Raw genomic sequence first — 21812 nt, forward strand, 5'->3', positions numbered from 1 at the left:
CGAAGACGGGGCGGGGAGAATACCTACATTGGTCCTTGTGGCTTGTTGGTATTTCATTTTTTAAAAAAGCCAGCGGTGAAATCCCTAAGTTCCTCTGGGGAGAAGCAGAGATGGTGGCAGCAGGAAGGCTGGGCCTGCTTGGTGGGTCCAAGACGCAAGGGCTTCTCTGGGCTAGAGGCCACCGAGGGAGGGCCGCTTCCTCTGAGATGCTTAATGACAGGAAGCGGCTTTATTTGCTTGAGTTTTAGCCAGAGGGGGTGGTGAGCTGACCAGCTGGTGTCATTGGATGGCGTGACATGGTTTGCTCTGTGCCCTCTCTCCATGAGCGTACCCTGTGAGTGAGCGTTCCTGGAAAAAGAGCAGAAGGGGCTGTCAGAATCCACTGGACAGATCCCCCTCCCTCCGCCCAGCTGGGGAGGACCCAGGCATGAGTCAGACAGCAGCACACTCTCCAGCCGCCAGTGCAGACCTCAGACGAGCCCCAGAACCACTGCAGCACAGCGTGATTTCAACAGGAGTTTCATTCACAGTCTGCTCGGGTCAGCTCTGCCAGCTTTGTGTGAGGAAATGAAACTCAAGTCGCTTTCTGGAATACCATAATGAGCAGGGTGCACCACGCCCTCACCCAAAGACCACAGCATCCTTTGCAACCCAGCAACGCTCTCCCTCCACATGACTGCATGCTTAACCAGCAGGAGGTTTTTGTTTTGTTTTGTTTTTTTGAGACAGGGTCTCACTCTGTTGCCCAAGCTGGCGTGCAGTGGTGCAATCTTGGCTTACTGCTCTGCCTCCCAGTTTCAAGTGATTCTCCTGCCTCAGCCTCCCGAATAGCTGGGATTACAGGTGTGCACCACCAAACCCAGCTAATTTTTGTGTTTTTAGTAGAGACTGGGTTTCACCATGTTAGCCAGACTGGTCTCAAACTTTTGAGCCTCAAGTGATTTGCCCACCTTGGCCTCCCAAAGTGCTGGGATTACAGGTGTGAACCACCACGCCCAGCCCCAGCAGGAGCTCTTCTGAGTCACCCAAGTTCACTCCAAAGCCAGGCAAGGTCACAGGGGGTAGGGATCGTGGAGCTCCAGACCTCACTCCTGTAATCCCATGTCTCAGCTCTGGTGTTTACTGAAAAGAGAGCCAATAGATTCACTTTTTGGAAAGTGGAAAAATTACCATGGAGACATACACCTATCCCCAGAAGCTTCCCACAAAGGCAACTAAGCTGGAAGAAATGCTCGCTTTTTTCTGTGTGTGGGTCTTGCCTGTAAAAGGTGAGCCATTCACATCTCTTCACATCCAGAACAAATAGTAGCACCGGACTGGAAGAAAATAAACCAACCAAGAGGCTTGGGGTCCCAGGGCAGAGGGTCTGAACAGGATTTTCCATGAGGAAAGTCAGTTTCCGGGAATGCTCATCCCAACATTCACCGAGACAGGAGGCTCTGCCTCTTTATCCCTGCAGGCTTCTTTCATTTGCTGCCAGTTGCTTGGCTTGAAATACAGCTTCCTGAGGCCCCTCAGTCACTCCTGGAAGCAGCCACTTAGAAGTCGGTCAACTGCACGGCAAAGCCCCAGAGGTCAGGGGCTTGTCTGTTTTGCTCATGTCTCTACACCCAACTCTTAGCTGAGAGTCTGGCCTGCTATGGGTGCTTGACACACTTTGGTCACGAGTGGGTCAGGCAGCTCTCTTCTGCCATGCCCCAAAACAGCACCTTTTTTTCCTGCCAATAAAGGAGGCTGTCAGAAATGTGAATGGGTAAAATTTGGCTAAGGTGTGGTGGCGACAGAGGACTTGTAAACATCTTTACAACTGTTGAGCTTATTCTTAGAACAATGAACAAATAACTTCAGAGAGGTGATAGAATGTAGGACTTGAAGGGACCCCAGAGATAATGCAGTACCATTTCCTCATTTTATAGGGAAGAAATGGAGCCACAAAGAGACCTGGAAACTCGCTTGGAGCGTTTGTAACGTGAATTTAGCAAGAGCGAGAGGAGGTCAAAATGCCCTTTGGGAGGACTAAGTGGGAGCTTGTGCTTTGAACCCTGCTCTCCAAATCCTGGTGTTAATGGCAACCATAATCATCAGCAGCCAAAAACAAGGTTTGAAAGTCTCACTGTGCACGACAGGAAATGCCTGAGTTCCCCCAATCACATTAAATCACCAGATCTGTGTGTACTTAATATGTATATTAAGTAACCAAAGTGAAAATGCAAAACACCACAAATATGTAATGGGGGTGGAATTAGAAGGCCATGGAAACCTTTTCATTTGGCACGGTCGGATTTGGAAATGTGGATATTTTATTTCTGAATAAAGAGCTCACATTTGACTGTCATTCTTTCTATCTCTTTCTTTCTTTCTCAAGCATGAGAGACAATGGAGAGAAGGGATACACAAACAAAAGCGCCCAGAGCCACCATCAAAAGTGAGGCCACAAAAAGTGGAGGAGCTGCAGTGATGACAAGTGGCTCCAAAGCGCCAGGGTCACTTCTTCTGGGGACAATTCTTTTGCGTTTAGCAAGCACAGCCTGGAAGTTGCTGTGGAGGGAGGAAAGCCATCCCCACCTCTGGGCCTGGAACCAAGAGTGACTGAATCTTGTAGTTACAGGGCGCCTCCAAATTCTTTCTTGAAAAGGGAGGAGGGAGAGTGTTAAACATTTTCCTCCAGTAACTGGAAAACACCACCATTTTGAATTGCTTGCTTAAGAACGCTGCGACTGCGTTTTAAATAATGTAGCTTTTTTCTTTAATTCAATCACTGTTTTAAAAAATGAACATTTCTCCCATAAGTTTCTTTATATTCAAATCACCTTTGGACACGGACCAAACATGGACAGCATCAGCCTACTTAAAGAAAATTTCCAGGCTTTCACTAGAGACTGGGTAAAACGGGATTATAATAAGAGCCATTCTGGAACCTTAACTGCAGCATTTGCCATCCCAAACACTATAATAATCATTATTATTCTCTGGTATCTATTATTGTCTGGTAAATAATATGTGTTTTCCCCCAAAGTTCTAAAGGGTGCAGCTGCACCACACTCTATTTTTCGCAGCCCTAGTCCTGCTGCTTTGAAAAGCTTGCTCACACGAAGCTTATTTTAAGAGAATGGTAAAGTAGACAATTTGTGCTGTTTCCTTCCCTCTCACCACATACTTGCCATGCCTGGGACACCCACAAAGGCCAGATGGTGGCAGTGCAAGTCCCTCTCTGCTGATAACATTTGAGGAGGGGGTGGTATTGAAGGCATCCTCGTTTGTCCTTCTGGCTCTGGCTGGTTCAGGGCAGCCCCCTTGTTGGTGACACAGGAATAGACTCGTGTATCAATGGAAATGAAGAACCAAGCTTGGTCTTCACTTCCCTGATATCTATTGGCATGCAAGGTATGAAATCCAACAGAGTGGGGAGGTTCAAGGTCACAGAGCCAGTCAGAGGCATGTTGGACTGTAACTCAGGTCTCTGTTTCACTTATTGTGCACAGATGAAGGCATTTAGACATGGAGGACAGTTTTTCCGTAAGATTCTTCTGCTTGGCAAGGACAAAACAGAATCAGCTCCAGACTCTAGAACGTCCTGCCATGATCACTTTCTAAAAATCCAAGCTATCTTCAGAATTCCAGCCTGCCTTCCCCTTTTAGCCAGAGGAATGAAATATTTCTCTTCATGGAATCCTAACTGCACACCAAATGCATTGAGGCTCTCTGTCCACCTGGTGAGTCACTTTTCTGTTTCCTCAGGGAAGCATGGCCAAGAATGTGATCTAGATACTCAACCTCCTTTATAACACAAAATTTTCCAGAGAATGATAGAGAGAAAAACTGTGCCTGAATACACTCTTTCAATGTTGATACTGTCAAAACACGGCCACTCTCACCTTTACTTCCTTGACCTTTATAGCCTACGACTTACACTGGTTGCATTTCATAAAACTTCCAGGCAACCACTTCCAAAAATAAATGTGTGTCCAGAGAAAAATGTCTGTCTAATTCTACATCTCAACATTTCCAAACTAGCTCTTTTGTGGTGGCAGATTCCACCTCTACCAGGAAGCCTGCCTCTATTAATCTAACCCATTTTTCAAACTTGTATTATTTCCTTCCTCAAATACTTTTGTCATTAGCATAATGAAAATCCAGTAGGTCTGACCTGTCTTCCTCATTTAGAAGGCAAGCTCCCCCTGCCTGTCATATTTATCCCCAGGAGTCTAAAACCCTGTGGCATCAATTCTATGATGTGCAAGAAATGCCTGCTGCCAGCCAGCTTGCCTTTGTCCAATTACCCAGGCCCTAGCAGAGATTCACTCACTCGGGCACGTCTGCCCATCACTTATCACAGTTAAATACAGCCATTACGTGCTGGCTGCGGCAACGCTGTTTATCTGGGACAATAACGAGTCCCTGAGGACCGGATTGCTCTCAGGTAGCCGCAGCTATTCTGGGACACTCACAAGGGTAGAGTCCTGCGGTCAATGAACAGAGCCGCCTGCACTAGCTGATAAACTCGGAGCGTGATGCCAGATAGTGGTCCCCACACCAAACCCAGCCCAGGAAGGAAGGTTTTGCCAAAACATGAGTCCTTCTCTCCTCCATCAACCATTGCTTCATGAAGAGTTTTTAAATGGCTTTTGCAGGATCCAAACTGTTTTCATTTTTGAAGAGGATGGTATCTCTTTTCTTATAGTTCATTAACTGATGAAAACACAGGCATAAGGTTGGAGATACTGCAGGTCTGGTTCTGGACCACTGCAATAAAGTGAGTATCGCAATAAAGCAAGTCACATGCATTTTTTTTTGTTTCCCAGTGCATATAAAAGTTATGTTTAGACTATATTGTAGCCTATTAAATGTGCAGCAGTATTATGTCTGAAAAAAATGTACATTTATTAATTAAATATACTTTATTTGTAAAAACACAAAAACAAAAAAAATTCCGGGGCAGGCGCAGTGGCTCACGCCTGTAATCCCAACATTATGGGAGGCCAAGGAGGCCAAGGCGGGCAGATTACTTGAGGTCAGGAGTTCAAGACCAGCCTGACCAACATGGTGAAATCCCATCTCTACTAAAAATAGAAAAATTAGGTAGGCGTGGTGGTGGGCGCTTGTAATCCCAGCTACTTGGGAAGCTGAGGCAGGAGAATTGCTTGAACCTGGGAGGTGGAAGTTGCAGTGAGCTGAGACCACACCACTGCACTCCAGCCTGGATGACTAAGTGAGACTCCATCTCAAAAAAAAAAAAAAAATGCTAACAATCATCTGAGCCTTCAGCGAATCATAACCTTTTTGCTGGTGGAGTGTCTTGCCTTGATACTGGTGGCTGCTGACTAATCAGGGTGGTGGTTACCAAAGGCTGGGGTGGCTGTGGCCATTTCTTAAACTAAGACAACAATAAAGTTGCCACATTGATTGATTCTTCCTTTCAGAAAGGATTTCTCTGTGTCATGCCACGCTGTTTAATAACATTCTACCCACAGTAGAACTCTTTCAAAACTGGAGTCAATCCCTACTTCTGTTTTATCTACTGAGTTTATGGAATATTCCAAATCCTTTGTTGTAATTTCAACATTGGTCACAGTATCTTTACCAGGAGCAGATTCTATCTCTAGAACCAATTTTCTTTGTTCATTCATAAGACACAACTCCTCATCTGTTCAAGTTTGATCATGAGATTGCAGCAATTCAGTCACATATTTAGGATCCACTTGTAGTTCTCTTGCTGTTTCCATCATATCTGCAGTTACTTCCTCCACTGGAGACTTGAATCCTTCAAAGTCATCCATGAGCATTGGTATCAACTCCTTCCAAACTCCTGTTAATGTTGATATTTGACCTCTTCCAATAAATCACAAATGTGAATGGCATCTAGAATGGTGAATCCTTTCCAGGAAATTTTCAATGTACTTTGCCTAGATCCGTTAGAGGCATCACTATCAATGACAGCTAGAGCCTTATGAAGTGTATCTCTTAAATGATAAGACTTGAAAGTCAAAATTCCTCCTTGATCCATGGGCTGCAGAATGGATATTGTGTTAGCAAGCATGAAAACGTTAATTTCTTTGTACCGCTCCATCAGAGCTCTTGGATGACCAAGTACACTGTCAATAAGCAGTAATGTTTTGAAAGCATTATTTTTTTCTGAGCAGTGGGTCTCAACAGTGGGTTGAAAATATTCAGTAAACCATGGTGTCAACAGACATGTCACCCAGGCTTTGTTGTTCCACTGATAGAGCTTAAGGAGAGTAGGTTTAGCATAACTCTTAAAGGCTCTAGGATTTTCAGAACAGTAAGTGAACACTGGCTTCTACTTAAAGTCACTGGCAGCATTAGACCCTACTAAGGGAGTCAGCCTGTCCTCTGAAGCTTCAAAGTCAGGCATTGACTCCTCTCTAGCTGTGAAAGTCTTAGATGGCATCTTCTTCCAATATAAAGCTGTTTCGTCAACATTGAAAATCTGTTGTCTAGTGTAGTCATCTTCATCAATGATCTCAGCTAGATCATCTGGGCAGTTTGCTGCAGCTTCTACATCAGCACTTGCTGCTTCAGCTTGCACTTTGATGTTGTGAAGACAGCTTCTTTCTTTAAAGCTCAGGAACCAACTTCCACTAGCTTCAGAATCTTTTTCTGCAGCTTCCTCCCCCCATCTCAGACTTCACAGATGAAAAGAGGTAGGGCCTTGCTCTGGATTAAGTTTTGGATTAAGGAAATATTGTGGTCGGTTTGCTCTTCTATCCAGACCACTCAAATTTTCTCTATATCAGCAATAAGGCTGTTTTGCTTTCTTATCATTTATGTGTTCACTGGAGTAGCACTTTTATTTATTTATTTACTTAGAGACAAGATCTCACTCAGTCACTCAGGCTGGGTGTAGTGGCATGATCACAGTTTACTGTAGCCTCAACTTCCCAGGCTCTGGTGATCCTCCCATCTCAGCCTCCCGAGTAATTGGGACTACAGGTGTGCACCATCACACCCAGCTAATTTTTCATATTTTTTGTAGAGACAGGGTTTTGCCATGTTTCCCAGGCTGGTCTTGAACTCCTGGGCTCAAGTGATCTGCCAGCCTCAGCCTCCCAAAGTGCTGGATTATTCCAGGCTTCAGCCATTGTGCCCAGCCATGGAGTATCAATTTTAGTTTCCTTCAAGGACTTTTTCCTTGCATTCACAACTTGACTGGCACAAGAAGCCTAGCTTTTGGTCTGCCTTGGCTTTCAATATGCCTTCCTCACTACATTTAATCATTTACAGCTTTTGATTCAAAATGAGAAACATGCGTCTCCTCCTTTCACTTAAACATTCAGAGGCCATTGTAGGGTTATTAACTGGCCTAATTTCAATCTTGTTGGGTCTCAGGAAACAGAGAGGCCCAAGGAGAAGGAGAAAAAGATGCTGGAAGAGCCAGTTGATGGAGCAGTCGGAACACACTCGATATTTATTGATTAAGTTCGCCTCTTATATGGGCGCAGTTCATAGTGTCCCAAAATAATGACAATAGTAACATCAAAGATCACTGATCACAAATCACAACAGAAGAACAAAAATGTCTGTTATGTTGCGAGAATTACTAAAACATGACACAGAGACATGAAGTGAGCACATGCTGTTGGAAAAATGGCATTGACAGACTCGACAGTGTTGCCACAAACCTTCCATTTGGACAAAGGCAGTATTTGTGAAGCACAATAAAGCGAAGCATATAAAGTGAGATACGCCTACAACTGAAACACATTCCTTCTCCTTTCTAGTCTACAACACGTGGTAAGGAGAGGGGATGGGAGCCAAGGGTGAGTTTCAGCCTAGCTCAGTGTTAGGCTCTGGTCTGAATGGCAGCTTCATCACCGTGATGCTACTCACCCTATGGCTCTGAGACGCTACGGTTCCTGTGTACTAAAAAATAATAATAATAAATAAAATTAACCAATTGTAAGGCCTTGTTTTCTTTAATTTTTAAATAACTTTTTCCTTTAGCTATATCCCTTGTTTTGCTTGTTAATCAGTAAAAATTACAACCATATAAGACTCCCTACTGGGATAACTCTGTCTTTAATTCTTCATTTTACAAATGAACATGTTGTTTTCCTTTGCTGGTTCTATGGGTTAAATGGGGAAAGTGGTCTGTTTTTTCTTTTTCTTTTTTTTTTTTGAGATGGAGTTTCGCTGTTGTTACCCAGGCTGGAGTGCAATGGCGTGATCTCAGCTCACTACAACCTCCATCTGCCTCCTGGGTTCAAGCAATTCCCCTGCCTCAGCCTGCCTAGTAGCTGGGACTACAGGCGTGCACCACCATGCCCAGCTAATTTTTGTAATTTTAGTAGAGATGGGGTTTCACCATGTTGACCAGGATGGTCTCAATCTCTCGACCTCATGATCCACCCACCTCGGCCTCCCAAAGTGCTGGGATTATAGGCGTGAGCCACCATGCCCAGCCGGTCTGCTTTTTCTTATAAGCATTCATTCTTATTTCTTGCTGACCGCTAAAAGATTCTGAGGGACAAGAACCTAGAACGACGGAGCTCCCTCTTATGCGCTCACTGAAGTAAGTCCTTATATTCACCCTGGACATGGATTTTCTTTATGTTCTTCCTGGAACCTGGAAGTTTAAGCAAACCAAATGACCCTGTCTCTGACAGGCCCTCTTCCAAGGGATTCATGACTAACAGTGTACTTCTCTCTCTCTCTCTCTCTTTTTTTTTTTAAACAAACACACTACAGCAGATGGCTCTGGCCATTCCCAAAAAGGAACAATAGAATAAAGAAGAATTGCATGATAGAGTTAATGTTCTGCAGGAAATTTTGAACTAGAGCCTAGGTCCTATGCCATGGCTTTCAGAACTAAGCACTTCCTACTGTGGTTTGTGTCTTCAATAAACGGAGTTTCTCTTCTTCCTTTCCTTTTTTTTGAGACAGAGTCTTGCCCTGTCATCCAGGTTGGAGTGCACTGGCGCCATCAAGGCTTACTGTAGCCTCAACCTCTTGGGCTCAAGTGATCTCAGCCTCTCAAGTAGCTGGGACCACAGGCATGCACCACCAAGCCTGGCTAATTTTTTTCTAATTTTTTGTAGAAATGTGGTCTCCCTTTGTTGTCCAGGCTGGTCTCAAATTCTTGGGCTCAAGTGATCTTCCCGCCTTGGCCTCCAGGCCTCGTAAAGTGCTGGGATTACATGCATGAGCCATGGCTCCTGACCTTTTTTGGTAGTGGTGACAGGGCAGGGTCTTGCTGTGTCACCCAGGCTGGAGGGCAGTTGCGTGATCATAGCTCACTGCAGCCTCAAACTCCTGGGCCCCAGCCTCCTGAGTAGCTGGGTCTATAGGCATGCACCATGATGCCCAGCGAATTTTTAAGTTTTCTGTAAAGGTAGGGTCTTGAACTCTTGGGCTCATGATCCTCCCACCTCAGCCTCCCAAAGTCTTGAGATTACAGGTGTGAGCCACTGTGCCCAGACTAGGAGTCAAATTGTATTGTACACCTAATTTATGTCAAATACATCATCAGGCATTTTTATATACTTACTTCATTTGGAAACAAACAGCAATGCTACTGAAAGATTTATGACTATCTCCATTTTACAGATGAAGAACTTTGCTGGGAAGGGTTGCTAGAAATAGGAAAAGGTGGATGGAAGTCCAGCTTCTAGAACCCCAAAGTCCAGTCTCCCCTTCCTGCTGGGAGTGCTGACCCCTAGTCTATGTTCCATCTCCCCCTTTCTTTGCCCTGACAATAGGGTGGGGGGGTCACAATGTCAGAGCTGTATGGTGCCTTAAAGACATACATGGTCTAACACCCTACCTTTGTAAATAAGAACTCTGAGAAGTGATTTGATAAAGAAAAAAATGCATTTTCATCAAGTCTCATCCAACACATGAACTAGCTGATGTCAGTTCATGGGACTCAGCAAGCCCCTGGCCCACAGCTCTGCTCCCCTCTCCCTACTCTGTGACTACAGGAGCTGGTGTCACATGTCCCTGTTAAAGTGGGAGATGCTAAGTCCTCGATGAATACAGAGACTCCTTCAAGGGGTCGGTGGAAAGGTCGAGGCCCTTGTCCTTTTCTGATTTCTACCACTCTGACTCTCAAGACTGCAGCTTTCCAAAAATTCTGCCTTGGACAGAAAAACCCAGATGTTTACTGTGTTAAGATGAAGTGTGTTACTTCTCTGTCATATGAACAAAGGCATTCGAGGTGAAAGAGAAAGAATACAGAGAAAAAAGCAGTTTCATGTGGCAAGTAGCTTTGACCTGTGGATCAACAGCAGATTTTAGGATTTAGATGAGGTCTGGGAAAGCAGTCTTCTCCACATTTGATTCATTCTTTATGACCAACCCATTAGCAGAGAGAGGTGGGGAGAAAGCTTCATATCAGTGGAAATGCCATTGCAAAACATAGGAGCAAGAATACTGATTTCTTCCCCAACAGCAAAAAAGATGGAGAGTGTGGTTAATAATTGCTTTTCTGCAACCCATTAACCCTCAACCCTAGATGTTCAGGCACAATCTATTTTCTCTCTGGAGTTGGCTTCCTGATGTGAGGAAGCCATGCAGTGGGTGGCAAAAATATGACTCTGGTGCTTGGCACAGGGCATGTAACTGAAGCAGCTGCTGTCGGATCCCATGTCCCACAGAGAGGAAAGGCAGATGAGGACTCAGGTTCTAATCCGGGATGCGCCACACTGTGACCTTGGACACTCACTCCTTTTCTTGCAGTCTCAGCTTGTAAAAGTGGAACCAGAGATCTTATGAGAATTTCTGGAATGGTTTCCCTAACCTCCGAGGTTGACAACGTGGAAGTGCTTCATTATTTTCCATTACACATCCAAGGGACGAAGTTCTGGGCTGCAGGGGCTACCATGACAATTTTTGTAATAAGCATTTGCTATGAGCCAGGTAGCTCCCGGCCATTTTAACTTGTTATTTACATTGGAGCTGATAACTGTATGAAGTAGGGGTTCTTATCTTCATTTGTTATACATAAGCCATGCACAGTGGTTTTGTATGGAAACTCTGGAGCCAGGCTGCCAGTCATATCTCAGCACTGCCATTTACTGGCCACATGACTCTGGGTGGGATACTTAACCTCTCTGTGCCTCAGTCTCTTCATCTGTAAAATGGGCTTAACAATGCTAAGTCTCATGTATTGTCGGTATGTAGCATTCGGAACACCGTCCACAGGTAGACGGTGCTCAATAGATATTAGCTATTATAATTATTTAATAAGAAAACGCAGGCCCAGAGAGTTTATAAAACTTGTCCAAATCCTCATGGCTGGTAAGTGACACAGCGAGTTTTCAAATCCAGACAGATCTCACTCCAGCCCCGGGCTCTTTCCCTAGGCAATGCAGCCTTTCAACAGGGTGGCAACTGCCATTTTAGGGCATCTGTGATGAGCCACACTTTACACATTTCCTTACCTGTCTCTTACAGCAACTGTATTACTCAGGACATAGAGAGTGAGGCTCAGAGAGGTTAAGTCCCTGTCTCCCTCACCCAGTAAGTGTCTATGCTGGGATATGAACCCAAGCTGGCCCAACTCCAGAGCAGATGTTCTTTTCCACTAAGCCACACTGCTACCTTCCTTCAGCACCAGGAGCCCACTGGCACCACATGTGGAAGCTTCCGAAAGTTTACAGCCTGAAAAGTCAAAAACCAGAAGAGGACGTCTCCAAACGGTTGCCAAACTTTGTAAAAAGTAGCCACAGGCCCTGAGAGGATCTGATTCTGATTCTGATTCTGATTCTGATTCTGATTCTGATTCTGATTCTGATATTCTGAGAAAATCTCCAGAGGTGTCTCAGAGAATACAAAGCACGCCTCCTGGGCCCTTCTGCTGCCCTTCAGTCCAAGGACAGACAATCTAGGCATCGCTGTGCAATCTCCACATTCTGCATCCATGAGGTCTGCTGCTCCATGAGCCAGGGTCCGCCTCTGTGCACACATGAGACAGCAGCCCACATCTGCCCTTCCCTGCTGGCTTGAGGCTCAGAGCTGCTGGTTGCTCAGAAGGGTGGGGCCTCTGTTTCCATGGCCATCTGGAGCCCAGCCAGCATCGTCCTTCTTTAGACTCTGGAATGGTCTGTTGCTTGTGAGACTTCCTTCCACCGTGCAGTGTGACTTTTCCTTAGGCCCACTCAGCACGAAGAAAGTTCTCGCTATCCGGAGACAATGGCTTTCCGTACTTAACCCATAGATGCGGCAGCACACGGCCCTCGCACTCCTGTGATGATGTTCTGCAATGTTTAGAATCAACTGCTGGCAACTAACCTGCCATCAGAAAGCAACCATCAGCTTTAGCAATGCCAGTCTTTCAGTCTACGAACAGCTGCTCGAGTCATTTTCCTCAAACACAGACTTCATCTTGTCATTCTTCTGCTTGAGGCCACAATGACGTTGCCCAATAGTATTGAGTACAAATTCGCCAACCTCCTGTCCTACTACCTTCCCACTCTCCTCCAGACTCATGCTTCTCACCCTCTGAGGTCAAGCCCTTTGTTTCAGCAAGTGAACTGGAAGGTCATCCCTAACACAGCTCGCCCTGGTCTGTATCTGTGCCATTTAACATGTTACTTCATCCCTCATTCCTCCACCCCGATCTCCAGCCCACATCCCTCCTCAGGTTCAGAATTCATCTACCTTAAGGCAGTCTATCAAGGCAACTTCATTAGCTGTTCCTCTACAGAGACTCTTTCATTCATTTGATCACCAAATACTTGTGTGCTCATTCTGCCAGCCCCTGTGCTAGGCACTTGGTTACAATGAGTGAACTGGACCCTGGACCTGATCCCTGCCCTTGCTGAAGCCTACTGTCTGCAGCATCACATCAGTTTGCAGGTTCTGCGTGATGCTTGTAAAAGTGACCTTGGCTATCTTCTCTTTTTTTTTTTTTTTGTCTCTCAGTAGATTATTGGTTCTTCAAATCAAGGACTCCTGCCACACACCCTCCCCCACTTTTTTCTTTTCTCTCTTTCCCTCTCTCTTTCTCTTTTGTCTTTTAATAAGACAGACCTGAGCAAAGTCAGCATTGGATACTGTTAGTGCAAAATGGATATGTTTTACCCTCTAGGGAAATAAATGAGGATTATATCTGAACCATGAATGAGCAAAAGGGGACTGCTTCTCTGTTTGTTTATGATGAGGAGTTATTAAGTTCCACAGATTGTAATAAATGAATTAAGTATAAATTTAGGATTTATAAAATCAAAAAAATAGGATTTTAAAAGTTATTATTGCTATGCATGGGCCACAAACACACACACACACACACACACACACACAGCTAAGACAAAGGACAACATGATCACCTGATCAGACAGTGAGAATTGCTGTCAAAATCAGGACTAGAACCCTGAACCCATGGCCCTCATCTTCATTTGCAAGGTTATAATGTCTTTCCATCAAACATTTTTCCCAGTCTTTCAATCAATATTTAAGGTTCCTGTTTCCTAAACCTTGGGGATCATGAAAATAGCCACTAAGTCCCATGTTTATGATGCCATTGTATTAAATGGGAGGATTGAAGAGACCTGCATGTATTTTTGGTTTGGCAAATCTTAGAACTATTTTTTTCAACATTTGGGTTTGGATAAAACCAAAACTTACTTTGCCAAGCACTTTGGCCTTAATTTTTAAACCCATGTGTATTTTAAAAGAAATTTGATCTATATGTTTCTGACTCATTTACACTTAACTCATGAGAACACTGTTTGCTAAGAGCTATTAGATGTCCAAGCAAGTTTATGAGCCTTTTAAAGCCTTCTTTTCCCCCGTTCTTACCAGAAAGTTGTATTTTGCCAGCCATAAAAGAGTGTGAGCCCCAGGGGCCTGTGATCAGTTTGAAATTTATAACCTCCAAAGCTTAAATGGATTCTGCATTTGGAAAAGGGTTTCCCCCTCCTCTTTTTCATATTAAGTGCACAAACTGGCTACCTATGATAAAGACAGGATCCTATGTCTTAGCTTCCAAGATGGCTGAAGGCAAATAGTAAAGAATTCAATCCAATCACCAATAAATTGTCCCTACAACATTTCAGAGGAATAGTATGACACTTTAAGTTCATGTGGACCCACACTGAGATCCAACACTCCAATGGGAAGTTTCTTTCTTTTTTTTTTTTGAGACAGAGTCTCACTGTGTTGCCCAGGCTAGAGTGCAGTGGTGTGAATTTGGCCCATTGCAACCTCTGCCTCCCAGGTAAAAGCTATTCTCATGCCTCAGCCTCCTGAGTAGTTGGGACTACAGGCACACGCCACCACGCCCAGCTAATTTTTTGTATTTTTAGTAGAGACGGGGTTTCACCATGTTGGCCAGGCTGGTCTCGAACTCCTGACCTCAGGTAGATCCACCTGCCTTGGCCTCCCATAGTGCTGGGATTACAGGAGTGAGCCACCGTGCTCACGTGAGGGACTCAGCAGAGTTCAAGTTAGAACTCTAACTTTTGAGTGCTGGGGAATTTCTTTGTTTTAAATTACAGACAACCAATCTTGTTTATGACTTTTTAATACATTTTTTAAATAATAAAATAAGCTGATTCTGCTAAAAATGACATTTGAATTAAAACCAGAAAAGCAAGAAGAATGTGAATGCATGCTGCAGTGACTTCATCTTGTATCTTCTATAATGATGCTCAGATACCACTCAATTACAGCATTCTAGTGGGAGAAGGCTTTTGGGCAAAGTACTTAAAAATGGCTTATAAATATTTAAAGTATAAGCATCTAACACATTATAATGACAAAGTTTTACATTTAACCACATGTGCTCCAAATATCTTGAAATTACTCTAAATATGGGTTTAAAATATCAAAAGGGCTTGTTGATGGGATGCAGAGCTTTGCAGAGAAACTTAAACCTGATCATTCTTGCTCCCACAACACCCAATCTGCACAATTTTTAAAGTGCGCCTGTATAGATTTCTTTAGAAAAAGATCACATTACAGTCTCAATTTCTAAAACAAGAGTTGAAGGATGAAATATAGGGTTTCCCCTTCTCTCACCAAATGCAGTTTAGCCACTTCACTTCTAGATAATTTGTTATTGTAGGTTGGTTCAAATTTAAGACAGTAACATTTTAGAAACACTTGCAGAACTAAGCCAGCTGCAAGGAGGATATCATTACAAATTGAGACACATGTTGTATGGGAATACCATTCATTTTCAATACCAAAAACATGTCTGGGGAAATAAGCCATGCAAATGAGGGAAAGATCTACTTTTTAGTTGTATTTTTTTGGATGTTAGGTCAATATTTCATATCAAATGAATCCATAGAGCATTTCTCCCTTTTGCTCTTTAAATATTACCAATCACATTCTTCCCTTTTTACCCAAAACAAAACACAGCTTACTACATCAAAGACAGGCAACAAATCAGAGGTTCAGAGGGGAAAATGATGAGACAACTAGTGCTGGTGCAGCCAAATATCTGGATGGGAATGAGGCTGTGAGCACTGGAAGCTTTGATTTGCCCCAGCTCTGACCCTCGGCTACCTGGAAAGCCGAGTCTGCTCTGCCCTCATCTCCCTACTCAGGGCTGTACATCTGGGCAGCATGGCACAATTGCACAAGCATTTTTTTCTTATAATCATAATTCAGTCCTAGGAGTGGCAGAGTTAGGTAACTCGACTGATTTCCAATTTAAAACTATGTAGTACACTCGGGACTATTTTAAAGCATTAGAGACTAATTCCAAGTTTTTGTTGTTATTGCCATTTGCTTTTGCTCCAGTCATTTTCACTTGAATCTTTTCGATGACCCTTGAAATAAGTTGTGTGCCTGTGTGTGTTCTTCCCTTCCTTGTTGATCATCTCATGTTCCCAATCCTGACCCCACCCTACTTTTTTTTTCTCCAGCAGAATGCTGTGGAAATCCACAAATCTGGAGAAGAGCTCTCTGCAGTTAGAATTTAGAGCTGGTGTCTGAAATGGCATTTACCCCATTTCCTTGAGAATGGGACCCTGTTAAACGATGCTAGTGCTAAATTGTTTCTTTTCTAAAGCTAATTTATTTCTTTCTCCAAATGAATTTTGTTTATGCCTTTGAGGCACTAAGAAAAAGTTTACAACATGCAGAATGCATTGCCTTAACATCCATCCATATAGAAAGTGCTATACACTTAAAACAGCAGCTGAAGGATACAAAATAAGTTGTGCAGGACATGGTGAAAGAAAACAGAATGGCCACCCCCATCCTTTTGGCAGGATCTCTTAGACAGGAAGGTCTGGAAAAGGCAGGGCGTTCGGGTGGGGGTATGTTCCACAACATGAGGTAAGTGTTCCGCGGTGCGGTGTATTTTGGTCCTCAGACATCTCTGCCCCTCTGCAGCACTTGTCTGCATGAAGGTAGGTGTAAATGATTGAACATGGTGCACAGGCAGCAGCTAAGGCTGGCGAGGGAGTGATTCATTGGAAACCAGTGAGGGAGCTGATTTCCAGTACCCTCCTGGGCAACGGCTGGTTAATAGCTGGCCGAACACGTCCCTCTTTCCAAGTGCAGTCTCTCCAAGTGAAGAGGCATACTAGGGAGCTGGGGAGCATGGGCAGCGCTCCCAGACACCGCCACATCAATGCCCTGGTGTTCACTGACCTGTCCACCTCTCTGACTCTGGCCATTCTGCTTTCTTGGCCTCAATAGCAGGGTAGAAGGTGTTTCCACAGAAGGACAGTGTCTCCCTATACTTTAATAATTTGAAAGTCCAAGTGCTGGGGATATATCTAGCTTGTTACTTTTCTTGCTTCTCTTTTCTTGTTTCATCATAGGCCCTTGTGGGAAATGGTAACTTGAGGTCTATTACCTCTTGCATAGTGTCACTAAGGCAATCTTATTGAGGCAAGTGCTACATTATGTAGCTCCAACTTTGATTCTGCAATATTAGGTCCACAGCAGAAATTGCCAAACGATATATTCTAAGTTTTAAGGGAAACTTTCAATTAATTCAACTTCCTCAGAGAAACAAGAAACATTTCAACTCACATATTGGTCTATAATAAGGTAAGAGAATCCTTCGGAGATATAGAGCATACTTTTTCTGGAGCCAAAATCTATGGACCTCTTCTCTCATGAAAATGTCTCTGTGCATAGGCACATAAAACTTTCCATGAAATTTCAGGGGGAGTTGCTGAAGGCCATCCAAGGACGAGTCCAGGGGGCCAGGAGACCAGCTTTAGGGAGCTGCCATATGGCTCTGGAGACCATAGGCAGGACCAGTGCTGCACTAGCATGACCCTGAGTGGATGCCTCTTCAAAGTCTCTGCCCTAAGCACTTCCTTGGCTTCACTCTAGTCCTGCTGAAGATGGAAGGTTATGGGTACATCTGAAAGTAATAAATACCCAGTCACAGATGTCATTTCATATTCCATCATAACCGATTGACATCATATGTAAAAGCTGGATGCTTGCACATTAAAACCTTTCCTCCGAGTCCCTGGTCGTAAGGGTTAACATGGTCCCAGCAGCACTGAATGGGACATGTCTAAGGCCAATCTTGACACAATTCAATCCAGAAAACTTTCCTCTGCAAGTCTGAAATAATCACATGAAGCACATTCCCAGGTCCTCCTCATTCGCATGTGTCCATTACACAAACCTGGTGTTTTCTTTCTGGCTCTTTCAAGTACCTTTACCTAGAACTATATGTGCCAACTGCATCCTAACAGACAAGCTAACTTTTAACTTAGGGATTGTCACCAATTAAATTCCCAATAGTCAAGTACTGGACCATTAGATAGCGCAAGTCCGACACAGGATCCGAGCACAACCCATTCATACTGATTTCCTCTTGTCACTCTGTTATTTTTTTTTCTTCGTTTTAAAAGTAGGCACCCATAGTATTGTTTTGAATGTATGGACTGACTTCCCAACCTCCTCCCAGACAGCCTCCTCTCTTGAACTTCTTAGTTTAAGAAACTAAATTGGCAAAAAAGTTACTTGTGACCTCCACCCTTTTGGCTTCTCCAATGAGGCAAACTCCTTGCCTTGGAACAGTTGTTTCTAGGACTGTGGCTCCATGACCAGACTAATAATTAAACTCCAAAAAGCCAAACTACAGGCGCCTACTCCAGCTTTCCCTGAGAAAATAAAAAGTCAAGTCCCCCCTGCTGAGCCTGAAGTAGTATCATGGAATTGGGACCAGGAAAAAGCATCTCATATTTTCTTTCTGGTTTTCGAAACAGAAATTCGGGAGCCACCAAGGTGAAAAGTTACATGGTTAGTCCTTGAGAATGGAAAAAGTGATGACGAAAGGGTTACTTACTCCTTGTACATATTTTTTCCATTGATTATTTTACTTAAAGAGTCTGTCATTTCCCTGGAAAACTGAGGAGTGGGAATATTTTCTTTTGAATATCTTCAAACATTTGCAAATAGTTACTCTAAACTCCCCAATGTACCATAAACAAGTGTAAACTGTAGAAATTCAGAAAATGTACAAATACAAACAGCTATCCCCCAAGCTCTTAGGGAAAGACAAAGAAGGGAGTATTCCATTTATAAATGGAATTCTTTGTGGATAGAATACTTCGGAAAATGTTTATACACTGTTTTCCTTATTATTTGGGGTGATACTTTTTCCAGCTTACAGAAGCTGTAGAACTGGTATTTGGAGTCTTAAAAGTTGAAGATTAAAGGAAATTTACAACCTTTTAAAATCTTCAACTAAATTTAATTAGTTCTGCCTCTGGGGAAAATATCTGCCCATTCAAATCATTTGTAATCATATCAACAAACAAGAATGCATAAAGGCAGGTAACCAGGAACAGAGTAACTTCAAAATGGGGGAGAAAACCTGTAATTTACGAAGAACCAGCAAATATGACTTATTGAAGACAACTGTAGCTGCCTGGGTTGCTGATTTCTAGATACTTTGGTCTGCTTCTGATCTATTATTTTAAATGATTATTTTAAACAGTACTACAGACCAGGCGTGGTGGCTCATGCCTGTAATCCAGCACTTTGGGAAGCCAAGGCAGGCAGATCACTTGAGGTCTCAGGAGTTTGAGACCAGCCTGGCCAACATGGTGAAACCCCATCTCTACCAAAAATATAAAAAATCAGTTGGGCATGGTGGCACGTGCTTGTAATCCCAGCTACTCAGGAGGCTGAGGCAGGAGAATTGCTTCAACCCAGGAGGTGGAGGTTGCAGTGAGTGGATATCATGCCACTGCACTCCAGCCTGGGCAATAAAGCAAGACTTGGTCTTAAAAATAAATACTAAAATAGTACTACAGTGTGAAAAAGGCAGACATAGTGAGAAGAATGAAGATGCTGACTGAAGTTATTGACAGATTCTTCTATAAGAAATAATATAATGAATCACCAACAAGCACATGGAGAAATCACTCACCTGCACCTCATCCACCACGTCTCAGCCTGGGTTTTGCTTTTGGTTTGTAATGCTTTCCACTTTGGCTTTAACTCATCACCAGTGTTCGGCATCAGGGCACAGAAGCCATACAGTCCCTTATTTAGTGGATACATTTCCAATTTCCTCAACCATATGAATGGTCTGGGTTTCTGAAGCCATAAAAGAAAAACAGCACCACATGTGCACAAAAAAATAGGAAGGAGCCAGGCGCAGTGGCTTAGGCCTGGAAATCCCAGCACTAAGGGAGGCCAAGGCAGGTGAATCGCCTGAGGTCAGGAGTTCGAGACCAGCCTGGCCAACATGGCAAAACCATGTCTACTAAAAATACAAAAATTAGCCAGGTGTGGTGGCTTGCGCCTATAGTCCCAGCTACTCAGGAGACTGAGGCAGGAGAATCCCTTGAACCCAAAGGTGGAGGTTGCAGTGAGCCAAGATTGCACCACTGCACTCCAGCTTGGGTGACAGAGTGAGATTCTGTCTCAAAAAATAATAATAATGAGGCTGAGACAGGAGACTCGCTTGAACCTGGGAGGCAGAAGTTGCAGTGAGCCGAGATCACTCCATTGCTCTCCAGCCTGGGCAACAAGAGTGAAATTCCGTCTCAAACAATAATAAAAATAATAATAAACAGGGAAGGGCCAGAGAATGTGAGTAAATTATGGCAGATTGAGACTGTGCTGTGAGGTGACCCAGAACAGAGGGCAAGAGGAAATGTGATTCAGTGGAGGAGAGGTGGTTTTTCCCATTTTAAATCACTTGCCTTGTCACCCTTTTGTAGATGACAAAGCCTGAGTATTTCTGACTTCAGAGAAAAGCTGTAATTTCTTGGGGGACCCATCATTGAAAGAACTCTTCAACCTCAAGAGGTAGTGGGCAATTTCATCATCACATTTTCTGAAATTGGCTGGAGCCAGGTTAATATTTTTAATGATTCTGGTCCACATACAAGACTGATTCTTTATTCAGAAACATATATCATCCAAATAGCCATGGTATATTTTCTGTTTTTATTTTCTTTTAGTCCCATGCTACTCATAGGTTAGTGTCACTATTCTTGACCTGGTCACTTCTCACTCCAATGATGGCATCATAATAAAATCTCTCACCCTCCCAGTCTTCTTTCAACCTCACCTGAATGAGTGATATTAGAATGTGTTTCAAGTGACAATTCCCAATGCTTTCTGACTTTCTGAAGGCCGTCACTTTCTTGTCACATACCTTCCCATTACTCACAGCTTTGTCAGCCAGATTAAATTACTCTCATGAAGAAATCAGGGGCATTTTCAATTGAGGTGCTGTGAGAAGGCTGAGGCCATCTGTCTTCAGGCAGCAGAACTTGCAGATGTAAAATCAAGAAGGAATGGGGAACTTGTTTTTAGTATTCTTCCTCTACTGGCAAAGCCATCAGAGAAAAGGGAACCTCGAATGATGGTGGCTGAGAAACCTTCCGCAACTGACAAGTCTCCTTGCTCTGGTCTGTGCTTCCCAAGCAATCTCCTGGCTATGCTAGGTGCCTGTGCAAACATGCCAACTTAGAGACCACGGACTGGACACACCACAGCAAGTGCTGTGCTCCACGCTTGTATTTCCCACTGTGGAGTAATGGGTTGGTAATGCAGGCTTGCTGGTGCTGCAGAAACAAGAATTAAACTGTCTGAAGACTTAGAGAAGTTAGGAGGTACGCTCAGTTTTTGTTTGTATGTTTGTGTTTTAAGAAACTTTCCCCTGTGACAACTGAGGTGGATAAAAGATTTTAGTAAGTAGGCTAATAAAGAAACTAATTTGCCTATTCTCCTACAGTGGTTTTAAAAAAATGCAGCTCTGGAGTCAGACAGCCTGGATTTGAATCTCAGCTCTGCTAATTTGTTAATCTTGGGCAAGCTACTCTGTCTTGGTTCCCTCATCAATAAAGTGAAGACGATAATTGTCCTATGGATCCAGATCCAAAAAAATACTACTGAAAAACAGAAGACAGCCTGCACATACAAATGTGAGCAATTATTCATTTTATGAGAGCCATTCTCCTGCCCCCCGCCCGTTTCCTTCCTCCTGGGGTTTGCATTCCATGAGATGGGGGCACACCATCATATCTGCCTTTGTATCTCCCCAATCCCTAGAAGGAGCAGTGTACAAGTTAGGTGCTCAATAAATGCTCATCTCTCCTCTTCCTCTCCATAAGAAGTGGTCAAATTCAACTGAATTTTGGCCTGTTTGATGCCCACTTGGATAGAGGGGAGAGCTTGGGCTGTGTCCAACAGGCCTGAATTGAATACTGCTTCCCCATGTACCAGCTCTGCTTTGAGCACAGTCTCTAAGACTCATCTGCCTTCTTGGTGAGATACAGATGATGCCTATTCCACCAGGATTGGCAGGAGGCGCATATGAGGCCACCTCTGCCTATCACAGGCACACATGTTAGTTCCCCTTCCCATCACTGAAAGTTTTAACTCACTCTCAGTGGCTCCCTTGG

At 43.7% G+C, this 21812-nt stretch overlaps 1 protein-coding gene across 1 annotated transcript in view; it reads right to left on the minus strand.

The window, feature by feature from the left end:
* Positions 1 to 260: 260 nt before the first annotated feature.
* Positions 261 to 21812, minus strand: part of SOBP (sine oculis binding protein homolog) — a 164636-nt gene continuing 143084 nt past the window's right edge. Inside the window, exon 7 of the mRNA XM_021670506.2 lies at positions 261 to 348. The gene's annotated coding sequence lies outside the window, so the exon portion shown is untranslated. The remainder of the gene's footprint in view (positions 349 to 21812) is intronic.

The sequence above is a fragment of the Aotus nancymaae genome, unplaced genomic scaffold, assembly GCF_030222135.1.
Source record: "Aotus nancymaae isolate 86718 unplaced genomic scaffold, 86718_ANA_hifiasm-v0.15.2.pri h1tg000040l, whole genome shotgun sequence".
In the NCBI taxonomy this organism is placed as follows: Eukaryota; Metazoa; Chordata; class Mammalia; order Primates; family Aotidae; genus Aotus; species Aotus nancymaae.